The sequence below is a fragment of the Danio rerio genome, chromosome 2 (assembly GCF_052040795.2).
Source record: "Danio rerio strain M-AB ecotype USA chromosome 2, GRCz13ab, whole genome shotgun sequence".
In the NCBI taxonomy this organism is placed as follows: Eukaryota; Metazoa; Chordata; class Actinopteri; order Cypriniformes; family Danionidae; genus Danio; species Danio rerio.
This window is the reverse complement of record NC_141022.1, coordinates 62720340-62730000: the sequence shown is the minus strand read 5'-3', so window position 1 is coordinate 62730000 and position 9661 is coordinate 62720340. Positions and strand designations below refer to the sequence as shown.

General features: G+C 41.8%; 1 protein-coding gene across 10 annotated transcripts in view; it reads left to right on the top strand.

The window, feature by feature from the left end:
* epb41l3b (erythrocyte membrane protein band 4.1-like 3b) overlaps positions 1–371 on the top strand; it is a gene marked incomplete at its 5' end in the record, with an annotated part of 118334 nt that extends 117963 nt beyond the window's left edge. For all 10 annotated transcript variants that reach the window (NM_001443248.1, NM_001443250.1, NM_001443249.1 and 7 more), the window contains 1 exon segment: positions 1–371. This exon segment is cut by the window's left edge and continues 382 nt beyond it.
* Between the last annotated feature and the right edge of the window lie 9290 nt (positions 372–9661).

Genomic DNA, 9661 nt, shown 5'->3' with positions numbered 1-9661 from the left:
GGTGAAGAGCGTCTCTACTTGAATCTGAGCATCTGTTGGCATCGCGGTGGTCGTTCGTTCGTTCATTGACGGTTGTGTCTGTGTTTGTTGTTGTTGTTTTCCTCACACTAAAGCAGTCCTTCATCATATATGCAAAAGAGCAGCAGAAAAGAAGCGAGTGAAAGAGTTTTAAGGGCTTTTGGTAGGTTTGTAAAGCGTAGTGTTTATAGAGATCCTCCGTCTTTGACCTCTGACCTTTGACCCTGAGAGGTCGTGCTGTTTTTTTTTCCCGTGAGTGTAAACGGACAGAACTGAACCAGCAGCAAAAAAAAGAGCAATCCATCTGATTCCTGTTGAGTTTTTATTTTGGAATAAAATATTGATGAAATCGACACGCTTTGTGTTGTGTGCTTATTTGACTCTCCGGCTGTTTTGTTGCTATTTTTAGTGATTCATTTATTCATTTTATTTTCAGCTTAGTCCCTATAATCATCAGAATTCGCCACGGCAGAATGAACCACCAACTATTCCAGCAAATGCTTTGCACAGCTGATACCCTTTTTTCTTTCTGGGAAACTCCCATACACACTCACACTCATTCACACACACACTACGGCCAGTGTAGTTGATCAGTTCCCCTATAGCGAATCTGAGAGGTTGTGAGTGCCGACCTGTGGTCGTAGAGCGAAGATGCAGTCAAATTTGCCGTGCACACGTGTGTCTGTCACTTTGTATTTGTGAATGACATTTTACAAATACACAACTATTAATCTGCAACTTCGAATTTAAGGCTGCGTTAACACCTGTGAATCGATTCAGTTGTTTCGAAACAGATTAAAATTGTTACAGTGTTGCTCTTTGCTCTTGGAGCGGTTCGCTTTCACACTGCAAAGTTTCTAATCGGACCAAAAGAGCTAAAACAAGTCACGTGTGAGTAAACTCTCCTCACATTGGTCAGAGTGTCAGGGTTTATTTTGCAGAGTCTCGCAGAGCTGTCAGGAGAGATGGTGGTTTGGTGGTCATTGACAAGGTGTGTGCGCGTGATGTGTCTGAGGAGAGACGTGGTGGGGAGGGGTGAGAAGGGTGCGCGACGATGCCTATTTGAGGACTGGGAGAGAGACGCGAGATTACTGGGAGATCATCACTCGTTTGCGGGCATCCGGAGACTCCCGAAACTTCCCGCCCTACTCATAATTCTCTCTTCATATAGCCGTATGCCTATTACACATCCATAAAACACTGTGATATAACCGCGCTCGGATCGGATCGCTTTCTCACTGCAATCGAACCGCTCCAGGGTTCGTTTCAATCGAGCCGAGACCACCTCATTCAAGCGATCTCGGAGCGATTACTTTGGCGCAGAACAGAGTGCGATTACCCTGTTCACATATGCCAAACGAATCGCGCTAACTGGGCAAACGAGATACGTTCCCAAACAAAAGTGTAGGTGTGAAAGCACCCTTAAACACAAGTGTGTAGATTGTTGTGTGTGTGTGTGTACAAATCGAGGGGTTCAGCTGTTCACATCAGAGCTGTGCGTGTACATTTCAACCTACACATACAAATATTATTATCACAAGTGCTCACATTTACATTTGCAAGCTCTGATCTACCTTCATACAGCAGAAGTGTGTTTAATCAGAGCTGGATCTGCAGTCCAGCGCTGCATCTTCACAGGCTGTTTATTCAGTCAACACATCCACAGATCCTTTAAAACGCTTTGGGCCTTTAATGCTGCAGATTTAAGATCGGTAAATAATGAATGCGCTACAATCTCCAAGTCCTTACCAGCACTGGACGCTCTTCAATGCCGGAGAGCATTACAGTGAGAGGTGGATTCTCGATCTGAGATTTATATGCAGGATGGGAAAGACTCGCACGTTTACACGAACGGCCAGTTTAGTTCATTCAGTTCCCCTATAGCGCATGTGTTTGGACTGTGGGGGAAACCGGAGCACCCGGAGGAAACCCACACCAACATGGGGAGAACATGCAAACTCCACACAGAAACTGACCCAGCCGGGACTCAAACCAGCAACCTTCTTGCTGTGTGACACCACTGAGCCACCGTGCCGCCTACACACCTGGTTCATTGTTTTATTTAAATCTGAATTACTCTTTTTAACCCAATGGTTGTGTTTGTCCACGTTTAAGCCAGCACTGGGCTCAAATGAGAACCAGAGACCTTCTTGCTGTGAATCGATCGTGTTACCCACTGCGCCCTCGTGTTTAGTTATTTAATCTCGAACACTTAAACAACACAATGTAACTCCAAGTGTTGCCTTTATTTTTCGAGCAGGATGTACACTCACCGGCCACTTTATTAGGTACACCTTACTAGTACCGGGTCGGACCCCCTTTTACCTTCAGAGCTGGCTTAATCCTTCATGGCATAGATTCAACAAAGTACAGTTAATATACCTTAGAGATTTTGCAGTAGATCAGCAGTTTCTGAAATACTCAGAGCAGCCCGTCTGGCAGCAACAACCATGCCACGATCAAAGTCTCTTAAATCCCCTTTCTTCCCCATTCTGATGCTCACTCTGAACTGCAGCAGATCATCTTGATCATGTCTACATGTCTAAATGCAGCGAGCTGCTGCCCTGTGATTGGCTGATTACAAATGTGTGTGAACAAGCATTTAGACAGGTGAACCTAATTAAGTGGGCGGGGGGGGGGGGGGGGGGGGGATGGGGGGGGGTGTGCGTGTATGTGTGTGTATGTGTGTGTGTATGTGTGTGTGTGTGTGTGTATATATATATATATATGTGTGTGTGTGTGTGTGTGTGTGTGTGTGTATACATATATATATATATATATAGAGAGAGAGAGAGAGCATATATAGCGCATATACAGTACATATACATATATATACACACATACAGGGCTTGATATTAGCTTTTTTGATCATCAGCCACTGTGGCGAGTAGATTTCCAGCATTACTAGCCACTCACCATTTTCACTAGCCACATTTTTCTTGTTGGGAAAATATATTTTATATGCATAAATTTGACTTTAGTATGCTAAAATGACTTGGCTAAAATTACTTTTTGCAGTTTTGCTCGCGCGAACAGTTATTTTTGCCAGTCGTGCTGCATCAAAGATCACATTTGCCTGAATATTAGGCCATGCTTATTGTCGAACCCTGGAGATTTCCAACCAGCCAAAGTGGCTAGTAGAGGTGTCTGTCTAACCCACCAGGGCTGAAATCTACCTGCTTTTGGCGGGTTGGCCAGATTATTCGCCCCTTTAAGCTATATTTTTTTTTCGATAGCCTCCAGAACAAACCATCATTATACAATAACTTGCCTAATTACCCTAACCTGCCTAGTTACCCTAATTACCCTAGTGAAGCCTTTACATGTCACTTTAAGCTGTATAGAAGTGTCTTGAAGAACATCTAGTCTAATATTATTTACTGTCATAATGACAAAGAGAAAATAAATCAGTTATTAGAGATGAGTTATTAACACTATTATGATTAGAAATGTGTTGAAGAAATCTGCTCTCCGTTAAACAGAAATTGAGGAAAAAATAAACAGGGGGGTGAATAATTCTGACGGCAACTGTAAATACAAACAACAACAACAACAGATAAATATATGAATGCCACATAAGCCACTAGTTAATAGCTTTACTTACACTAAAAAGTTAATAAATATTGTTATTTAATACAAATGAGCATTGCATAATTCCAAAAAACAAACATTCTTCAAATATCCACACCCTTTATGATTGTTGATTTGGATTATTGTAATTTTCAATATTATTTTTAAGCAATAAAAAAAAACATTTGTCCTTGCTTTTTTTTTTTTTTTAGAAAGTATCATTACTGTATTACTTATCATTATATAAATGCTTTTAATGTTTAGATTATTTTAAAGTGTGTTTATTCTTATTCTGTATAGATTAAAAGCTTGTTTTCTGAGTTTTTATGGTGTCATCTTTTCTGTTCTGTCTGCTGTGTCACTCAGTGTCCACTAGAGGGCAGTCACTGTGCGCTTCTGCTGTGTGTGTGCGCGTCTGTATCTGTCTGTAGTGTGTGAGTGTGTGTTTTAGAGTTTGTGTGTGTAGTAGTAGTCACATGACACCCAGTACAATCTAACAAAGTCCTAGCTAGCAACCACTTACAAGGCTTCATGAATATAGCAATATACCCTCACAGGCCACTTTATTAGGTACACCTTACTAGTACCAGGTTGGACCCCCTTTTGCCTTCAGAACTGCCTTAATCCTTCAGATTCAGCAAGCTGCTGGAAATATTCCTCAGAGATTTTGCTCCATATTGTCATGATAGCATCACACAGTTGCTGCAGATTTGTCGGCTGCACATCCATGATGCCGATCTCCCGTTCCACCACATCCCAAAGCTGCTCTATTGGATTGAGCTCTGGTGACTGTGGAGGCCATTTGAGTACAGTGAACTCATCGTCATGTTCAAGAAAGCAGTCTGAGATGATTGAGCTTTATGACATGCTGCGTTATCCTGCTGGAAGTAGCCATCAGAAGATGGAGACACTGTGCTCATAAAGGGATGGACATGGTCAGCAGCAATACTCAGGTAGGCTGTGGCGTTGATGCTCAATTGGTACTAATGGACCCAAAGAAAATCTCCCCCACACCATTACACCACCACCACCAGCCTGAACCGCTGATACAAGGCAGGATGATCCATGCTTTCATGTTGTCTGAGCCGAGCATCCGAATGTGTCAGCAGAAATGGAGACTCATCAGAGCAGCAACGTTTCTCCAATCTTCTATTGTCCAGTTTTGGTGAGTCTGTGTGAATTGTAGCCTCAGTTTCCTGTTCTTAGCTGACAGGAGCGGCACCCGGTGTGCTCTTCTGCTGATGTAGCCCATCCGCCTCAAGGTTGGACGTGTTGTGTGTTCAGAGATGCTCTTCTGCAGAGCTCGGTTGTAATGAGTGCTTATTTGAGTTACTGTTGCCTTTCTATCAGCTGGAGCCAGTCTGGCCATTCTCCTCTGGCCTCATCAACAAGGCATTTGACTGTTTTGTTGTTTAAGCGTTCTGGTTGGATATTATGTATCGCTAAGTTTGCAACATATTATATAGCAGAGGTGTCCACACTCAGTCCTGGAGGGCCGGTGTCCTGCAAAGTTTAGTTTCAACCCCATCAGACACACCTGGGCTAGCTAATCAAGCTCTTACTAGGCTTTCCAGAAACAGGTGTGTTGAAGCAAGATGGAGCTAAAACCTGCAGGACAGCGGCCCTCCAGGACCAAGTTTGGAGACCACTGTTATAAATAGTTGCTGAATGGTTGCTATGGAGTTCTACGTGGTTGCTAGTGTTCTCTGAATGGTTACTGAAGTGTTTCCAAATGCTTGCTAGTGCATTGTATGTGTCGTGGCTGCTGAAATGGGATTGTTATTATTTGTTGTAATGTACAGCAGTTTATTTTTGCTTGGATGTTCTAGCTAGTTGCTAAGGTGTTGCTAGGAGGTTTCTAACTTGTTTTGTGGCTGCTTAAGTGTTCTGAATTACGGTCATTTAGTAATAATGTTTTGCTATGTAGTGTTTGGGAGGGTTTCTGAGTGGTTGCTAGGGTGCTCTGGAAGGCTGCTGAAGTGTTCCTAAATCCTTGCTAGATCGTTGCTAGGTTGTTGTGTGTGTCGTGTGGCTGCGTAAGTGTTGTGGATTGTTATTATTTGTTGCTATGTACAGCAGTGTATTGTTGCTCGGATGTTGGTCGCTGCTTGGATACAGTGTATTGCTATATTCATCATGTATTATGAGTGGTTGCTAGGGTGTTGTGTGTGCTTGTTAAGGTGTTGCTAAGTGTTTGTTTGAGCATTGTTTGCTGGTTGAGATTTAACTGGGTGTCATGTGGCTATTTAAATGTTCTAGCTTTTACATTTAGTTCAGTGTAGTTTACATGATTTACTGTGTTGTTGTTTGGGTGTTCTGGGTTGTTGCTAAGGTGTTGCTAGGTGGCTTGTACGTTGTTTTGTGACTTCTGAATTAGGGTCAATTAGTAATAATGTGTTGCTATGTAGTTTTTGGGTGGTTTCTGAGTGGTTGCCAGGGTATCACTGGATGGTTGCTAGGGTGTTGCCAAGTCAGATTGCAGTGTACTGGTTTAATGATGCTAGGGTGTTCTATGTGGTTGCTAAGGTGGTGCTAGGTGGCTTCTAACTTGCTGTTCTGAATGTTTGCTGAAGTGTTCCTAAATTCTTGCTACATCGTTGCTAGGTTGTTGTGTGTGTCGTGTGGCTGCGTAATTGTTGTGGATTGTTATCAATTGTTGCTATGTACAGCAGTGTATTGTTGCTCGGCTGTTGGTCGCTGGTTGAATACAGTGTATTGCTATATTCATCATGTATTATGAGTGGTTGCTAGGGTGTTGTGGTTGGTCGCTATGGTGTATTATAAGTGTTTGCTAGAGCATTGCTAGGTGGTTGTTAGATTGTACTGGGTGTCTACTTAAGTTTTCTAGCTTAAAAATTTATAAAATAATTTTCTGTGTTGTTGTTTGGGTGTTCCGGGTGGTTGCTAAGGTGTTGCTAGGCGGTTTATAGGTTGTTTTGTGAATACTGAATCAGGGTCATTTAGTTATAATGTGTTGCTATGTAGTTTTTGGGTGATTTCTGAGTGGTTGCTATGGTGCTCTGAATGGTTGCTGAAGTGTTTCCTAATGCTTGCTAGCGCATTGCTAGGTTGTTGTTAGGTTGTTTCATGTGGCATGTATCTGCTTAAGTAGGATTGTTATTGTTTGTTGCTACAGTATGTACGGCAGTTTATTGTTGCTTAGGTGTTGGTCGCTGGTTGGATATCATGTATTGTTATGTTTGTGATGTATTGTAAGTGGTTACTAGGGTGTTGTGCTTGGTTGCTAAGGTATTGCTCAGCGTTTGCTAGAGCATTGCTAGGTGGTTGTTAGATTGTACTGGGTGTAACCGTTTTAGTTTATACATTTTAGTTTTAGTGTGGTTTATATAATTTCTGTTTGGGTGTTCTGGGTGGTTGCCAAGGTGTTGCTAGGCGGTTTATAAGTTGTTTTGTGACTACTGAATTAGAGTTATTTAGTAATAATGTGTTGCTATGTAGTGTTTGGGAGGGTTTTTAGGGTGCTCTGAGTGGTTGCTAGGGTGTCGCCAAGTCAGATTGCAGTTTGCTGGTTTAATAGTGCTTGGATGTTTTAGGTGGTTGCTAAGGTGTTGCTAGGTGGCTTCTAAGTTGTTTTGTGGCTGCTTAAGTGTTCTGAATTATGGTCATTTAGTAATAATGTGTTGCTATGTAGTTTTGAAGGGGGCTTCTGAGTGGTTGCTAGGGTGTCATTGGATGGTTGCTAGTGCGCTGCTTTATTATTCAGAATGTTTTTTAGAGAAACTCTTCGTAATGTCCCACAGATGATGTCTTGATTTAATAAGCGTTTGGTTCTCCTCCTCTGATGAGTTTTTAAAACAGTTGTAATAAGTCACAGATCTGCATTCCTCCGTTGGGCCCCGGGGCTCCTGCGACATGTGTTCAGACAGACAGACAGACACACAGGCGACGGCTGAAACCATGACGCTCTGGGTGTAACTGTATTCCAGACGTCTCTCTCTCTCTCTCTCTCTCTCTCTGATCATTAAACAGAAATACAGCTTTAAAATCAGGATTTCTGTAGCCCATAATAACACACACACCGACACACAACAGTTTTAATATGCACACACTGACAGGATCTCTCTGTGAGTATATGCTTTATTTATGTTTCATACGTCTCTCTGAATACATATCCAGTATATCTTTTACACAGTGGATGCCTTTCCAGCAGCAACCCAGTACTGGGAAACACCCATACACATTCATTCACACACAAACACACACAAACACACACACTTACTGTATACACTACGGCCAGTGTAGTTGATCAGTTTGGACTGTGCCACCATAACTTGTGTGAGTCTGTCTGTTGTGTGTGTATCTGTAATATGTGCACTGGTGTGAGTGTGTGCGTGTGTCTGCATAAAATGAGTGTGTATGTGAGTGTGTGTGCATGCATCTGTAAAGTGTGTGTGTTGAATGTGTATCTGTGTTAATATGAAGTGTGTGTGTTTGTGCATGCATGTGTATTTTTAAAGTGTGTGTTTTGTATGTTGAATGTGTTTGTATTTGTGTATTTGAAGTGAGTGTGTATGTGAGCGTGTGCATGCATGTGTATCTGTAAAGTGTGTGGAACGCGTTTCTATGAATGTATTTAAAGTATGCGTTTTGCTTTCGTGTGTGTGTGTTTGTGTGTGCATGTGCCTGTGCGTGTGTGTGTGTTTGTATGTGCGTGTGTGCATGTGTTTGTGTCTGAATACATGTGTATGTGTGTTTGTGTTGTGTGTATGTGTGTGTGTGTGTGTGTTTACGTCCACAGAGCCCCATCCCATAACCCACCGTTGTCATGGAAACCTAGTGTTTACAGCAGAAAGCAGTGATTATCTTCAGGCCCTGGTCTGCTTGAGCTGTCCTCAGTCCTGCAGGAGTCTGATGGGAAACACGTGATGCGGTGTGTGTTTACAGTCACAAACACATCACTTCTGTATTAGTCACGTCACCACACTCTGTTTACGCTGATGTCATTATATTCAGTATATTTAAAAATGAGGATCATGTAAACTCACATTCAGATCAGCTACAGTCTGACACACCAAACACTTTATATTATACTTTACACAATATTATTTAATCCTATGCTTGTGTCATATTTATTATCACCGTATGGTTGCTAGGGTGGTTGCTAAGGCATTGCTAGGTGGTTTGTAACTTGTTCTTGGTGTTTTGAATGTATTTCTATGTTTGAAAAATGGAAATGGTTGCTAGGACGTTCTTGGTGGTTACTACGGTATTTTGTGTGGTTACTAAGGAACTGCTGGGTGGTTTCTAAGTTGTTCCTGGTGTTTTTTTATGTGTTTCTATGTTTGTGAAATATTGTAAGTGGTTGCTAGGGTACTCTGGGTGGTTGCTAAGTCACTGCTAGGTGGTTTCTAAGTTGTCCTTGGTGTTTTGTATGTATTTCTATGTTTGTGAAATATTGTAAGTGGTTGCTAGAGTGTTCTGGGTGGTTACTAGGGTATTCTGGGTGATTGCTAAGTCATTCCTAGGTGGTTTCTAAGTTGTTCTTGGTGTTTTGTATGTTTTTTATGTTTGTGGAATATTGTAAGTGGTTGCTAGGGTGTTCTGGGTGGTTACTAGGGTACTCTGGGTGGTTGCTAAGTCATTCCTAGGTGGTTTCTAAGTTGTTCTTGGTGTTTTGTATGTTTTTTTATATTTGAGTAATATTTTAAGTGGTTGCTAGGGTGTTCTGGGTGGTTGCTAGGGTACTCTGGGTGGTTGCTAAGTCATTCCTAGGTGGTTTCTTAGTTGTTCTTGGTGTTTTGTATGTTTTTTATGTTTGTGAAATATTGTAAGTGGTTACTATGGTACTCTGGGTGGTTGCTAAGTCACTGCTAGGTGGTTTCTAAGTTGTTCTTGGTGTTTTTATGTATTTCTATTTTTGGGAAATGTGGTAAGTGGTTGCTAAGATGTTCTGGGTGGTTACTAGGGTACTCTGGGTGGTTGCTAAGTCACTGATAGATGGTTTCTAAGTTGTTCTTGGTGTTTTGTATGTATTTCTATGTTTGTGAAATATTGTAAGTGGTTGCTAGAGTGTTCTGGGTGGTTACTAGGGTATTCTGGGTGATTGCTAAGT